Source organism: Heterocephalus glaber, unplaced genomic scaffold (genome assembly GCF_053883595.1).
Source record: "Heterocephalus glaber isolate CG9 unplaced genomic scaffold, H.glaber_assembly_v1.0 deba00001538, whole genome shotgun sequence".
Classification (NCBI taxonomy): Eukaryota; Metazoa; Chordata; class Mammalia; order Rodentia; family Bathyergidae; genus Heterocephalus; species Heterocephalus glaber.
In genome coordinates this window covers 30,704,877-30,722,204 of record NW_028258333.1, presented here as the reverse complement: position 1 = coordinate 30,722,204, position 17,328 = coordinate 30,704,877, and the positions used below count along the sequence as shown (strand labels likewise).

The 17,328-nt window shown below is 35.4% G+C and overlaps 1 pseudogene; it reads left to right on the top strand.

Annotated features, from left to right (window-relative positions):
* The first annotated feature begins 1,422 nt into the window (after positions 1 to 1,422).
* LOC147824546 (large ribosomal subunit protein eL21 pseudogene) lies at positions 1,423 to 1,773 on the top strand (annotated as a pseudogene).
* Positions 1,774 to 17,328: the final 15,555 nt, after the last annotated feature.

Below are 17,328 nucleotides of genomic sequence, written 5' to 3'. Positions count from 1 at the left end.
GCTACTTATGATTTTAACCACTGTGGTTTTACTAAGAATCAGATATGTGGAACTTCTTGCACTACCATTTAGGAAGGGGCGCTGATGAAGCAATTCATAGGTTTATTTTTGTTTGTTTGGTTGATTGGGTGTTTTGTTATGTTTGAACCAGGGTCTTACTTTATAGTTCAGGCTGGCCTTGAATTCACTATGTAGCTCAGGCTGTCCTTGAACTGGAGACAATCTTCCTGCCTCAGCCTCCCAAGGACTGGGATTATAGGTGTGTGCACCATCATATCTGGCTTCATAATTTTAAAAATATCTATATGTTTCCCACTGAAAATATTCATATTTCAGGAATAAAAAGAGTATTTTTCATAATTGAATTTCCTTAAACTTCATAAACATGTCACTTCAGAGGAAGTGTCTCAGAGCTACTCTGCCAGTGCTCCTCAAGGGAGACCTATGCAATTACAGAAGTTACAGTTCAGTAAACATGGAGAAGCCTCTTTACTACTCCTTTAAAAAGAATATTATCAAATCATCCCTCAATTTCCTCCATGCTAATTCGTGCTTACTTTGGTAATATTTCTGCAGGAGTGTGTATCAAATAATTTCCATTCTGTAAACAGAAACCATTCAGGTATTTTAAGCAGAGTTTTAATAAAGAAAATTGGCACCCACAGCATTGTTTAAGAGTTGAAACAAAGTGAATTGACAGAAAACTGTACCAGAGAATGCCACAAAGGACGATCAGTATAGCACCTACCTCTGCCACATTCTAGCAAATTTGGGAATCCAAAGGATGTCAAAGAAAGTTTGAGGTTCAAGAACACACTCTTTTACATACATTGGTTTTTAAGCAATCAGGATTCAATACTTATTCCACCAAAAATGTAACTCCTTCTCAACAGTGAAGAAGCTCATTACCAGATATGAACTGTAGCTTGAGAGCATAAAGCAAAAACAATCATTTCTATGCCCCACTGGTTACCATAGGAGACAAGACAAAGATAGACAGAAGATGATGCTTGTCTTGTTACTACTTCAAAATCTCCCACAGGCAAGAAATCATTAATATCTAGAACTCTAATTGTAAAGAAATTAAATACTTGTCATTATGAGCAGAACAAAGGGTTCCTAAGAAAGGGATAAAGATAAATAAATATTGTTTACCAGTTAATCATAGCCAAAACAAAGTTTCATTTTCAAAACTTCATTTATTATCCTTTTTCCCAAGTAGTTCTCATCTTTCTTAAATGTTCGATTTAATTGATACATAATATGCTATGAAGGCATAAACTTTTCTAATCATATAGAAAATTATGCTCTTGAGTTACCATTTAAAGGAAATCTTAAAATATCTTAGTCATACTAATAAAAGTTAAGGTAAAAGGAAGAGGAGATTGCTGGAATAACATTGTCTCTGACCTTAACCAGGGAATGGGTACTGTTCAAAAAGGAATGCCACACAAATGTTACCATGGCAAAACTGGAAGAGTCTACAGTGCTACCCAGCATGCTGTTGGCATTGTTGTAAACAAGCAAGTTAAGGGCAAGATACTTGCCAAGAGGATTAATGTGCATATTGAGCATATTAAACACTCACAGAGTCGAGATAGCTTCCTGAAACGGGTCAAGGAAAATGATCAGAAAAAGAAGGAATCCAAAGAGAAAGGTACCTGGGTCCAACTGAAGCGCCAGCCTGCCCCACCCAGAGAAGTAGACTTTGTGAGAACCAATGCAAAGGAGCCTGAGTTGTTGGAACCTAGTCCCTATGAATTCATGGCATAAGCTGGGAACGTAGCTCTGCCATGCAGCACCTAATTAGTGGCTGAGGGCCCTAAGCCTTACTTCAAAATAAAAAATCATCCTGTGTTGTAAGGATGGCTTTCTTAATTGAAAGAAAAAAGAAAATTAATCAGCTGATTTAAAACACAGGATCCTGAAAATCTATTAGCTAGAAACTTGTCATTTTACCATTAAATTAACAACAGACCCTTATGTTGATGATCCTAAAGCATAAAACACTTTCTACTTTTGGATTTAGTTTTCCTCACATCAATAAGAAAAATATTGTTCTACTCCCCCTCTGAGTTTTCATTCTAGACACAAGATTTTGATTCAAATTAATTATCATATAAGAAAGAATTTCAAATACTATATATGCATATAGACCTATGATTATCCACTTATCTACTTAATATAAAATTATTTTCAACCTGATTTAATTTTTCCCTGATCTTACATATAAAGTTCAAGTTTATTTAAAACTTAAAATAGGGATTGTCTCAGACTAATGGAGGTAAAGAGACTTTCCATGCTGGCATGATTTGTAGGACATCCACAAACTGATTCTAAAATCTAAGTGGAAAGATGAAGGCTATGTCATAGCTAAAATAATTCCAACACAGAAGAATAAAGTTAGACTAATCACTCAGTCAATATTAAGTCTTACCACAGAGTGATTAACATTCCTACCACAGGAACCTGAAAACAAGCTGGAGTAGCTATCCTGTTTTCAAACAAAATGAACTTTCAGCCAAAACTGATCAGAAGAAAAGAAAGTCAATACATATAAATTAAGGGAACAATTCAACAGGAAGAGATAACAATTATAAACATATCTGAACTGAACAATGGCATACCCAAATTTATAAAACAAACACTAATGGGCAAAAAATATCAGAAAAATACCAACATAGTACCCCAATATCATAAATAGATCAAATAGACAAAAAAATCAACAAAGAAGTATCAGAATAGAATCAAACATTTCAACAAATGGATTTGATATATATCTATGAATTGTTATGCCCACCTTTCCACATCTGGTTTACTTAGAATTTTCTTTACTCAGCTCTTTGCTTAGAGGATTTCTACTCATTCTTCAAGTTTCATGCTAAAGATGATGTAATAGTTAATTTTCCATGTCAGCTCAGGCTATGGTGCCCAGTTGCTCAGCCAAACACCATCTATGTGTTACTGTGAAGGTATTTTTTGGTGTAGCTAATATTTAAATAAGTAGACTTTGAGTAAAACAAATTACTATTAAGTAAATCTCATCAATCAGTTATAGGTCTTAAAATATAAATACTAAAGACCCCAAAAGGAAGGAATTTTGCCTCTAGACTGCTTTCCAACTGGAGACTACAATATTAACTCTTCTTAAAATTGAGCTACTTCCTTAAAATCTGCCACTTTGTGTCCACATCTGTCTCTGTCTTTCTCTCTCTCTCTCTCTCTCTCTCTATATATATATATATATAATATGCAAATACATAAAACACACACATAGACACTTACATACCTACCTATTGACATGTATAGTATATGCATTATCAGTTCTACATTTCTGGAGACCCAATTGGACTACTTCCTTAAAATCTGCCACTCTGTGTCCATGTCTGTCTCTGTCTTTCTCTCTCTCTCTATATATAATATGCAAATGCATAAAACACACACATAGACACTTACATACATACCTATTGACGTGTATAGTATATGCATTATCAGTTCTATATTTCTGGAGACCCTTAATAAAGATGACTTTTTCCAAGAGTCCTTCAATCACATTTTAAGATATTTTAAATCTCCTTATAGGAATCTATGTTTCTTTGCTAACATTAACATTTATGATCACCATAGGGTTCATACCACAATGTTAATGAAGAAATGAAGATACAAACTACCTTTTCTGGGGAAGGGAGGGGGGTTGAGGCAGGGTCTCCATTTGTAGTTCAGGCTGATCCTGAACTCACTATGTAGTCCAAGCTGGCCTCAAACTCATGGTGATCCTCCCTCAGCCTCCCAAGTGCTGCGATCACAGGCATGTGCCACCACAAACTATATTTTTTATATTAAAAATTTTAGTATGTTGTCTTTGGCAGCACATACATTAAAATATATTAAGAACTTTAGTGTACTAAGACATAATGTTTAGAACATAGTTGGAATCCAGTAATTTTTTTTGAATTTGATAACAAAGATACACTCTAGTCTCAGAGTAGCTATCTTCAGATATGTCCTTGCTCTCAATAGTTGTATGTCTTTGGGAAAAATTGATTAGTCTTAGTTTAACTCTTTGTGTCTTCATTCGTTACAAGGGTATAATATTACCCTCATAGTGTAATAGCTGTAGTGAAATGAGATAAGGTCAAATCATGCAGTATTATGCTTATCACAGAGTGAGCTATAAACAAATTGAATTATTATTATTATTTTATTTATATTTTTCTCCCAAATATTTACTTTCTCAATTGTGATTACAACAATGACTGGTTATCAGGACTAACAATACTCCAGCCTCCTTTCAGTCAGGTGTTCCTGTGACAAAGTACTGGCCAATGAAATGAAAGAAGAATAATATGGGAATTCTGGGAAAATTATTTCTTTCAACTAAAAAAATATCAAAAAGAAGAGCTGCCCCTTCCTAAATTTGTAATGCTTGGTGTGGTTAGAGGATGTGTTATTAAAGTCTAAGTATGACAGTAAAGAAAAGTAAAAATAGTCCCCAGTTCTTTTTGAAATCTTTAATTTTCTGGCCAAATCCAGGAACAGCATACTTCTTACTTTTTGTTTATTGAAATAACTATTATTATTTTATTTTATTTTATTTTATTTTATTTGGTACCAGGGATCGAACTTGGGACCTTGCGCTTGCTAAGCAGGTGGTAGAAGCACTGAGCTAAATCCCCAGCCCCTGAAATAAGTGTTATTTTTAAAACCATTCTTAGGTGTGGTTTTTTTTGTGGCAGCCCAAATTTTCTGATACCTAGATAGTCTAAAACCTATGCCTCCCAAAGTATGAGCTTTCAGAAGGCAAGTATAGAATGAAACCCACATTTTAGGATACTATTTCTATTTTCCCATCCACTGTCATTTACAACTGCTCTGGACTAGGGAATGAAATCAGCAACAGAGAGAGCTAGCCTGCATAGAATCAGCTTTGTCACTCCAAATTATGTCATTAAGGTGATGAAAATATGTGCAGAGCAGCTCTGTTAATGCTTGCTTTATGTGAGTAGAGAAGTAAGCCCAGCGCTTCAGGGTGCCAGCTAGTTATGAACAACCACCTTTCTATCTCAGATATAATTGTATTTTACAATTAATTATATAGTTGTGGATATAAATGACTACTTTCTTATTAAAACTACTATAAAATATTTAAGATTGTTCTTTCAAGTTTGAAACCCTCTGGGGCTAGGTCATGACACCCATTTTCTCACTGAAATAATTATTTGCATATTATTCTGGAATAATACTTTTATAATAGATGATTTAGAAATAAAAGTTTAAGTTATTTTGCTAAGTTTTAAGAATGTAGCACCTTTTAAAAATGATGATCTTGAGTTGTGTCATAATGTCTTTTGCAGAGAAAGAATCAGAGAGAGAAATTAAGTTACAGCCCTAGAAAATGAAATGAAGCCCAGGTGGGTGACTGAGTCCATGGAAGGGATCTCACAGAAGGGAACCCAGTGATTACTGACTGCCTACACTGTGCCCTGTACTATTTACACCCATCTTTTAAAATTCTAGTCAAACCTCCCCAGTGAAGACTCAGACACAAGAACGCTTTCGTTTTGGTTTAATACAGACCAACAAATACTGTAAAGGAAATGAACCAGACAATGATAAAAGTGAAAGGAAACAGCTCCCCACCTTACCTAGTGGCTGGTTCCCTAGATGCTGGTCCCTCACAAAATGGCATCCAAATTTCAGAGTCTAGCACATTCTCTTTAGGATAATCATCTTGCTGGGTCAGAGTTACTCACATCTTTGATTTTTCTTTTTTTATGCTGTTAGGCTGGAAGAGCATGCCATTTCTGACTGATACAAGTTACATTAATTCCCCACTCTGTTTCTTACCTTATCATTGGAAAACAGCAGATCTGACCATGAAAATCTTAAGAGGTACTTATTTTCTCTCACTATACAAATGTGCAACTATTTTAAAATGTTCTTTTTCCAATCCATTTTATTCATTCTAATAAGAGATAATCTCTATGTCTCCTCCTCTTACCTGTTGGTAGGCCTAGAATTGCTTTGACAAATAGAAACAACAGGACTGACTCTGAGTTATAAAAGGCGATGCAGCTTCTATCTTGCTGGTTAAACACTTGTCTTCAGAGCCCTATGCCACTCTAGGATGTTTGAATCCCTTGAGGCCTCTGCTCTCTCAGGAGGCCAATCACAAGGGGAAGCAAGCTTCTAGTCTTCTTTACAAGCCAGTAGCAGACTCGTAAGGAGTGTTCCTCTGGATAAGTCTATGCCGAGCTCTTGAGTCTCTCCAGATTTCAATTATTCTCAGCTGAGCTTCACAGACCCCATGGATCCAGGCCAAGAAATTCCCTTTACGCCGGTCCAAAGTCTTCATCCCCAACATCCTTGAAGATGATAAAATGGTTTTTTTAAGCCATTACATTTGGGGTGTTGCGCTAAACAGCAACAATAACCAGAATACATGATCCTACACTAATCACATTTTTCAGTGTTACTGTGTGAAATGTACTAAACCTAAAGTTCAGGTGAAGAGAGTAAATTTCTGTCCTTGCGTGTCATTATTTATAACTCCATGGTCTACCAACTGCTCTGACTCATATATTTTTTCTGGTATAAATGTATTTCAAGCATTTCCAAGAAAGTTTTATAAAAAGAGACCTTAGAGTAAATGCTATAAAAAATAAACATTGAGAATATATGTATAATAATACCTCATTTATTGGGATATTTGCTTGTTCACTGTTTTTCTCTCAAATACAATTTGAAGAAGGTATTAGGATTTGGTTTTGCTGCTTGAAAAAGAAAACTTAGTAGTGGAGTCATTAAATAAGATTTTATCCAGATAATTTGATAGTTGAGAGACATCATATTTGAATCTGAGTTTTTCATTATAAACAGGCAGGTTTATCCAAACTTTCTAAGTGACCCATTCCTAGGTTTTGGCCTCTTCCACATGATCCTTGTCAGCCACCACTGCCCTAGATTCCAGTTAGTGAGTATCAGGAAAGAGAAGGACTTGAGCCAAGTGCTCAATCTAGCATATTTTCAATAAATTAAACATCAGATTTCCAAGTTCATACCGGTCAGAATTAACATAGCCATACTCAGCTGCAAGGACAATGGGAAATTAATGCAGCCAGGAAAACAACTTTCTGGGTTACCCTTCAGTGTCCTGTTGCCAAGAAAAAAGTGGAAGATGGGTGAATGGATACGGTGCTACTCCTGAGAGTCTCCTCTTGCAGAGTTGGTCTTGGAAAAACATTTCAATCTAATACTTGTTTCAAAGAGCAGAAGGAATATGAACACCTACAAGGGAAGCACCTTCTCTGCACAGGAAAGACATTGTAATTCTAACCAGTGAAAGAGAAATTATTGAGCTCATTATATAGAAAAGAATGTTAACTAAAAGATGCTTATACTGCTAATGAGAAAAGAAAGAGTAGAAATCTAGCAAGGCAGAAATAACACCCTAAGCCCATTTTTCTCAGGAAAGGAGAACCGTGGAGAGAGATGTGCAATGACCTTGAAGCACAAAGTTACATTTGGCTTGCTGTAGACCAGTATCTGGAGAGGTGATTGAAGATGGAGATAATGATGCTCCCTCTTTAAAAACAACTCTTTCTAAAAGGGTTTTTTATTTCACTGTTCACTAAAGGGAATCATAGTTTTATAGTTTAAAAGTGAGTCCAGCATTCCTCTTTTACTGCTACTGTGATTTCTTTGGCCCTTCACTCCAAATAACTTGTCTTGACTGAAGTGAATGAGAAGTTTTATTATTTTTAGTTGTTTTAGTTCTTTCAAAGAATGCGGAGTACTCTTTATCTGTCTTGCTAAACTGGAAACTAATTCAAATGTGAAGTATTAATGTCATAAGAAATTCTGTGACCTTCTAAATTTCATCTTACACTTGGCTGTCCCTGGGTTTATTCTTCATTAAAACATAAACTACTGTATGTGCCTGAGAAATTTTTGAAGGATGGAGTTATCCCACAGTGTAGGAAATTATAAAAAGTATTGTCTTGTTAAAGCATGATAGTCCTTCAAAGTCATACAGCCTACAAGGCCATAATAGTTCCAAGAAAATCTGCATTCAACAGAATGTTGCCATTATGAACTAACAGTATAAACAGAATGAGATCAACGAAGAATACTACTCCGAAGTGGGCCAAGATTACAGGAAAGGGGGATCATTACAAAAGCTGAATGAAATTTGGAAACAGTTTGCCTAAAAGATGTCTACAATTACTAATGTCTTTACAATGCAAAATATTTTCTACATTCAATACCTTTTGTTGGCTTCTCTAATCTCCTGCACTCAGGTTAATCCAGGTTTAATTACAAGCCTCTCTCTCTCTCTCTCTCCCTCCCTCCCTCCCTTTCTGCCTTCCTCTTATTTTTTCAGTACTGGTGATTGAACTCAGTACATTTGCACTGATTTCTATGCCCAGTGCCCACTCCCTTTTTAACTAAGCCACTAATTTATGATCCTCCTGCCTCAGCCTCTCAGAGTGCTGGGATTATAGGTGTGTGCTGTCATGTCCAGTTTAGCAGCATTACTTCATGGCAGAAAAACAGCTACTTTTTCCATAGTGTCCCCATAGGTCTCAAGAGCAGTATGACCGAGGATACCGGTTTTTGTCAGATCTCTCTATTTGAAATAGAGTAATAGGTCTCTGGGTTTTTAAAAAATATATGAAAAATATAAAAATCAATCTTGATGCCATCAAATTATTAAATATGAATTTATGTTGTCCATAAATACTTAATTAAATATTTTTCTATACTCCTAGTAGTTAAGACTGTAAAACCTCTTAGTGGGTAGGAAAGAGGTGTGTTGCTAAAATGGTATAGGGTTTGAACTCACAATCTCAGTAAAATATATTATAAAATCTTGAATTTAAGATTTCATAGTAAACTGTAGTAAAGTACATATCTGCTGAAATGTGTCTTTTATCTGATATTTTCCTAGTCTCCAAACTGTGGTTATAGACATACATATAGTTTCAATCTTATAAAACAGAACACATTTTAAAAATTCAGCTGATAGTGCCATGTACATGTTTTATCCACATTGGACAGTTTTTGTATTAAATCAACATTTTAGGGATTGTTGTGCCACATGGAGAATATTTACTTTGTAATAAGTGCTTTGTTGTTGTTATTGTTGTTGTGGTTTTGTTTTGTTTGGGTGTCGATCCTGGTAATTGAGCCCAACTTCGCACATACTAGGCAAATGCTCTACCATGGACTATATCCCCATCTCAAGAAAGTTTTCTCTAATTCCATGGTCACATACTTATAACCTTAGTTCTGAAAACTTTAAATGTGAATCAAAGGGAAGGACACCTTCAAAACATGACACATCACTGGGTACACTGCTGTTCATTAGATTAGGGCTAATATATAATGACTTGATGTATTAAAAACTTTGACTTCTTAACATTTCTTAAAATTAAAGATGCTAATTCCCAAGGATAATATCCTCAGTAATTTTTTTCAAGCCTGGATAAATAATAAAACAGTTACAGTAAATCATTTTTCAAAGTCATGGAACAAGACCCAGTGGTGTGGTATGGGTTCGAGGTTGGTATGCTGTATCCTTAGTCTTTCCTTCTTTCTCTCTGTTACATAGCCTTAGGAATTAGTTGGGTGGATACCAGTAGTATAAGGCCAGAAACACCTCAGCAAACCACACACAGCAAAAGACTGGAAGTGGAATGTGTACACAGAAAAGTGAGTGCAATGGATTTAGCAAGAGAATGGCTGAAGTCATTATGTCTGAAATACAAGTGAGTGAATGTGTAACCCAGATAATTTCCAAGCATGATAATTTCACTTTGTTTTTAATTTGTTTGGACAGGATACTCAATATATAAGCAATCAGTTCTCCAATATATATCACAACTTAGAAGTAAAAGTCTGATTATTTACCATTTTTTAAAGTTATCCCTTTAGATAGATTTCTTTTTAGCTGATCTGGACATTCACAACAATTTTTATTATTGACAAGATTAATTTCTTTCAGAAATAAAGCTTTTAAAAATATATAAATTTTACTTATTGTTTTTTATTATTCTCTGAAAAATAGTAATTGTGAATCATTTGGAAACTACAACTCTGTTCATTGCATTTTAGGTAAAGAAGATATTATGACCTTTTTTTAAAATAAAGTTGAGATGTAGCAATTTTATGATTTTAAAAAACATGTTAGAAATTAAACAACTTCAGTAATAACCTATTGCATTTTTTCCACAAAATAACAATCTTACTGTGTCAAATTATATTATTGCAAGGAATAATTACTTAGTAAAATAAAAAGAGAAAACTGTATTCAAAGCTCAAAACAGATTCAATCCTTTAATGTACTCTTGGCTGTACAAATGAAATTTATTTTGCTGGTTTTTTATCCATTTGCCAAAAATCATTTGAAAAATTCTAAAATAGAGTATCTTATATGGATTACTAAAATGATATATTATTAGGATGTTTAAATTGATGCATTTCTACTTACATATTATTCTATAGATCCAACAAGAATAACGGATGTTCCCTCAAACTACACTAAGAGATTCCATTATAGCAGCCATAGTTTGATATACTAAATACAAAACTAATTTTCATTAGAGTGTTGATCTTTTTTGTTGTTTTTTGAGGAACTAAATGTATTTAGAAACCTTGAACTAAAAGAAGAACAATTGTTTTTCATATAAACAAAATTCTGGTAAGTTAAGTGTTTAATGAGTAGAAGTCTGAAATCTGTATTTTAGAAAATTATTATACCAAGATTGAAGAGTGACATCTAAAAATTAGAGGTAAACTTAATCGAGTAGTATTGATGGTATTTTAAAATGTATCTCTTACAAAATTTTGAATGTCAGCACTTTTCAATCTGGGTGTTTCTTGTCCCATTTTGAATATATCCTGGCCAGTTAAGACACAGGTGGCTAAAAGCATGTTCTTTATCTTGACATCACTGGGGACAACCTCTCAAGACACAGAGTTGTTACCTCTTTTGGAGCACAGCTCACAGACTTTTCATGGCTTGCCTTGCCCTTGTATGCATCTGAATGTTACTTTTCTACTAAAGGAAAGTAGAAAAGTACTATTTGATTATCCTTTCTTGTTCTTACACATCTACATTAAGTGGTTTGTTCAATACTATTTTGCATATGTGTACACAGCATGCTTAAAAGGATGAACAAACCAATACAATAACAGGGGATGGGAAAGATTGTGGGGGACTCCAGATGAACCCTGTGTAGTTACTACTTCTCAATTCCTGCTTATTATTGTCATGGGCCCAGTAAAGCATCATCTTCCTTCTTCCTCTTTCTTCTCCTCATAATTCCTCATCCTGCCCTTCTCCTTTTCCTTCTTTCTCTCCCTGGTATAATGCAATAGTTACATTTTGTGTGGAATTTCCCTATTCTGAAATAACTCTAACAAAATGTATAATAAAACAAATATAAAGATGAACATTCCAAATAGTCACTGGTCCAACCCTCATTTTATAAACAAAATGAACAAGTCATAAAATTAAGCATACTTTAGTGCTAAAACCAAAAGTAGAATCCTGAATTCCTCATAGTCAGGCCATCACTCTGTTCTCTAAATCTTTGCCTTTCTACTTCAGTTTTCAATTAGGGATAGGTCTCTCGTATTCTTAACTGATAAAAATTAAATTAAAACTATTCTATTATATTACTCCCTTCTTATTATCAACCTGTATTCATTAACTATATTCTATTTGGAAAATATATTTGAAAGCAAAACCTCGCAAATCAGAAAACATTTCCACAAAGGTACAAGAAAAAGAAAACAGTTTTATTGTCAAAAAACCTTTAAACCAGAAAGATGGGCATTGCAGGCAATCTGCTAAGTGACTGCAAAGACAGAAAGAAACCTTGCCATAAGCAGATCCAACCCTTTAAATACATATTCCTAAGATTAAATATGAAAGTAGTTTTCAAGTAAAAGGACTTAACAGTGCTATTTATTATATATAATTTTTTTGTATTAAATTCTTTTAATGGTACATTGTAGGTATACAACACAATTACATTTCTCACTGGGAATTGTACCTTTATATAATGCATCTTGGTTCTTATTTTTCCCCCATTCCTAGCCCTCCCTTCACGCCCTTCACCCTTCCCTATTTACAAAGACTTTATTTCCATTTTTTCCATTTCTCATCATTTCTTCCTTTCCCTTCTTTCATTTCCCCTGCCCCTTCCACTACCCCTACCCCTTTTGGACCTTTTCTTCCTATTTTACATTATTGATTATTCATTCTAATCATTGGTACATTTTAAGTATACAATATAATGACATTCACCATTGGAAATTTGCACCTTTACATAGTCTCTCTTGGTTCTTATTTTTCACCCTTTCCCAGCACTCCCTTCAACCCCTCCAGTCCTTCCTATTTACAAAGATTTTGTTCCTATTTTTCCATTTTCTCATATTAATCCCATTCCCTTCTATCCTTTCCCCTAGCCCTCCCACTTCCTTCCCCTTTGCCCCTTTTCTTCCTATTTCACATTACCTATTATGCATTTAGTCCTTATTTACACTTTCAGTTTCTCACACCAGAGAAACTATTCAATATTTACACATGTGTGTCCTATTTATTTCACTTAAGAGTATCGCCTCAATGTGCATCCACTTAGCTATAAATGTCTCTAATTTCTCATTTTTTATGGCTGAGTAGTACTCCATTTTATTAAAAAAACCACATTTTCTTTATCCAGGCTCCAGTTGATGGGCATTTGGGCTGTTTCCAAGTTTTAGCTATCACAAACTGCGCTGCTATGAACACAGGCATGCATATATCGCTGAGGTATGATTCTTTTAACTCTTTGAGGAAGATCCCCAGCAGTGGAATAGCGGGGTCAAATGGGACTTCCAGTCCTAGTTCTTGGAGGTGTCTCCATACTGATTTCCACAGTGGTTGCACCAGTCTACACTCCCACCAGCAGTGGAGCAGGGTTCCTCTTTCCCCACAGCCCTGCCAGCATTTGTTATTGGTTGATTTCATGATAGCAGCCATTCTTTCTGGAGTGAAGTAGAATCTCAGCATTGTTTTCATTTGCATCTCTCGAATGACCAGTGATGTTGAACATTTTTTCATGTATTTATTTGCTATTTCTACTTCTTTGCCTGAGAAATGTCTATTCATTTCAGATGCCCATTTTCGGATTGGGCCTTTAAATTTGGGAAGTCTGATCATTTTAAGTTCTTTATAGATTCGAGATAGTAGACCTTTGTCTGAGGAAGAGCAGGTGAAGATTTTTTCCCACATTGTGGGTTGTCTCATCATACTGCTGATGGTTACTCTTGCTGTGCAGAAGCTTTCTAATAGGAAGAGATCCCATTTGTTGATTGTTTGTGCTAGGTCACAGGCAACTGAGGTTTTGTTCATAAAATCTTTTCCTACACCGATGTTTTCAAGGGTTCTGCCTAACCTCTGTTCCAACTGGTTCAGAGTTTCTATTTTAATATTTAGATCTGTAATCCATTTTGATTTTAGTTTAGTGCATAGTGACAGATATAGGTCTAGTTTTAATCTTTGGCAAGTTGAAGCCCAATTTTTCCAGCACCATTTATGAAAGAGGCTATCTTTCCTCCAATGAGGGTGTTTGGCTCCTTTGTCGAAGATGAGATGGCTGAGTGTGTCTGGCGTTTTTTCTGCATCTTCTAATCTATTCCACTGGTCCTCAAGTCTGTTTCTTTGCCAGTACCATGCTGTTTTTATCACAGTAGCTTTGTAGTATAGTTGCAAGTTGGGGATTGTGATATCCCCTGCCATGTCTCTGTTACCTAGAATTGCTTTTGCTATTCTGGGTCTCTTCTTGTTCCAAATGAATTTTTGGATTGTTTTCTCAAGGTCCATGAAGTATGCTGCTGGGATCTCAATTGGAATTGCATTGAATCTATATAGCAGTTTTGGAAGTATGGCCATTTTCACTATATTCATCTTTCCTACCCAGGAGCAGGGGATGTCTGTCCATTTTCTGATATCATCTTCAATCTCTCTTTTCAGAGTGCCATAGTTTTCAGAGAAGAGGTCTTTGATTTCTTTCATTAGGATGATTCCTAGGTATTTCAGTTTTTTGGATGCTATCCTGAAAGGAATTACTTGCCCTATTTCTGTCTCAGTGAGTCTGTTGTTCGTGTAGAGGAAAGCTATTGATTTTTGTGTGTTGACCTTGTAACCAGCTACTTGACTGAATTTGGTTATTGAGTCTAGAAGACTTTTGGTGGAGTTCTTGGGGTCTTCTATATAGAGTATCATGTCATCTGCAAATAATGACAATTTGACTTCTTCATTGCCTATCTTTATTCCTTGTATTTCTTTCTCTTGTCTAATTGCTGTGGCTAATGTTTCCAGAACTATATTGAACAAGAGTGGTGATAGTGGACACCCTTGTCTTGTTCCTGATTTTAGTGTGAAGATTTCAGTTTTTGACCATTTAGTATGATATTGGCTGTTGGTTTTTCATAGATGGCTTCTATCAGTTTGAGGTAGAGATCATCTATTCCAATTTTTTGTAGGGTTTTTATTATAAATGCATGTTGGTTTTTGTCAAATGCTTTTTCTGCATCTATGGAGATAATCATATGGTTTTTGTCCTTGGCTCTATTGATATAGTGTATTACATTAATTGATTTTCGTATATTGAACCATCCCTGCATCCCTGGGATGAATCCCACTCGAGCAGGGTGTATGATCTTCTTGATGATCTTCTGCATTCTGTTTGCCAGTATCTTGTTAAGGACTTTTGCATCTATGTTCATTAGTGAGATTGGCCTATAGTTCTCTTTTTCAGTTGGGTCTTTCTCTGCTTTGGGGATCAAGATGATGCTTGCTTCCAGGAATGAATTTGGGAGTATTGCTTCCCTTTCAATTTCATTGAAGAGTTTAAACAGTAGTGGCAGCAGTTCCTCTCTAAATGTCTTGTAGAATTCAGCAGTGAAGCCATCAGGGCCCGGGCTTTTCTTAGTTGATAAGTTTTTAATTACATTTTCAATTTCATTGATTGATATTGGGTTGTTCAGAATTTTTAGGTCTTCTTCGTTCAACTTTGGTAATTCATATGTATCTAGGAATCTGTCCATTTCTTCTGTGTTTTCCATCTTATTGGCGTATAGGTTCTGGAAGTAGGTATTGATGATCCTCTGGATTTCTGCTAGGTCTGTTGTAATTTCACCCTTTTCATTCCTAATTGCATGGATTTGGGCCTTTTCTTTCCTTTTTCTGTTAAGGTTGGCTAAAGGTTTGTCAATTTTGTTGATTCTTTTGAAGAACCAACTCTTGGCTTCAATGATTTTTTTGTATCGTTCTCTTAGTCTCCATTGCATTGATTTCTCCTCTGATCTTGATAATTTCCTCCCTTGTAGGACCTTTGAGGTTGTCCTGCTCTTATTTTTCTAGAAGCTTGAGGTTCAACATCAGGTTATTTAATTGGGCTCCTTCTGTTTTCCTAATATGCATATTCACTGCTATGAATTTCCCTCGTAAGACTGCTTTCACTGTGTCCCATAGATTCCGATATGTTGTATTGTCATTGTCATTTAATTGAAGGAACTGTCTGATTTCTTCTTTAATTTCTTCTTTGACCCCTTGGTTATTCAGAAGTGTGTTGTTCAATTTCCAAGTGTTTATGAAATTTTTTGAGTTTCTTTTGCTCTGGATCTCCAATTTCATTGCACTATGGTCTGATAATAAACAGGGGATAACTTCAATTCCTTTGCCCTTACTTAAACATGTTCTATGTATGAGTATGTGGTCTATTTTGGAGAATGACCCATATGCAGCTGAGAAGAATGTGTATTCTGATTTTGTGGGGTGGAAGACTCTGTAAACATCTGTTAAGTTCATTTGTTCAAGAGTTCGATTGAGTTCTAGTGTTTCATTACTTATTTTTAGTCTAGCTGATCTATCTATTTGTGACAGTGAGGTGTTGAGGTTCCCCACTACAATTGTATTAGTGCATATATGACTTTTCATGTCTGTTAGTATTTGTTTTATATAGTTGGGTGCACTAGTGTTTGGTGCATAGATATTTATGATTGTCATCTCTTCCTCTTGGATTCTTCCCTTTACAAGGATGTAGTTCCTTCTTCATCTCTCTTAATCACCGTTGGTTTGAAATCTACTTGATCTGCCAAGAGGATAGCTAGTCCTGCTTTTTTGGGGGGTCCTGTCACATGCAGTATTGTTTTCCACCTTTTAACTTTCACTCTATGAGTTTCCTTTTGAATGAAGTGTGTTTCTTGTATGCAGCATATTGTTGGATTTTGCTTCTTGACCCATTCTGCCAGTCTATTTCTTTTGATTGATGAATTGAGACCATTAACATTGATGGTTATAACTGAAACATATTGACTTGTCATTGCCATGACTTTTTCTTTTTGTTGGGTTCTCCCCCTTTACATTGAATTTCTTGTCATGACATATGGGTTCATTCTGCTTTGCTTCCTGGGGTTGTGTTCCTCAATGTCTGTTCCTAGGATATTGTGTAAAATTCTTTGGAGTGCTGGTTTGGTATTCATGAAGTTCCTAAGGTGCTCTTTGTCACGAAAGTATCTTATTTCTCCATCCATTTTGAAAGCTAGTTTTGCAGGGTACATCAATCTGGGTTGGAGGCTGTTTTCTTTTAGGGCTTGGAATATGTCACTCCAAGCTCTTCTTGCCTTGATGGTTTGTGTTGAGAAGTCTGCTGTGATTCTGGTGGGCTTTCCTTTGTATGTGATTTGTTTCTTTGACTGCTTGGAGAACTTTGTTCTTCTGTTGTGTTTCTGGAATCTTAACAATTATATGCCTATGGGTAGATTTTTTTTGATCAAGGCTATTTGGAATCCTATATGCCTCACTTATCTGTATGTCAAGCTCTTTTCCCTTCCTTGGGAAGTTTTCTGCTATTATTTCTGTGAAGAGATTTTTTATGTCATCTCCACTCTCTCCTGTTTCTTCATTGAGCCCAATCAGTCTTATGTTATTCTTCTTTGCATCATCTAGCAGCTGCTGGATTGATTTCTCATGTTCCCTTATAATTTTGAAGCAATTTTTCTTTACCTGGTCATTAATTGCAATCTTATCTTCTATATCTGAAATTCTGTCCTCACATTGGCTCATTCTGCTGTGTAGGTTTTCAATGGAGTTTTCCATCTCCTGGAAATCTCTTTGCATCTGTTTTATGGATTCCATTTGTTTCCTATGTTGGGATTCCATCATGTTCCTCAGCTCCTCTCTAGATTTGTTAATCATCTCTTGCACTAGGAGCACAATTTCTCCTGTTATCTGAGAAATTATTTCTGATTTTATTTTTTCCAGATCCCCTTTTG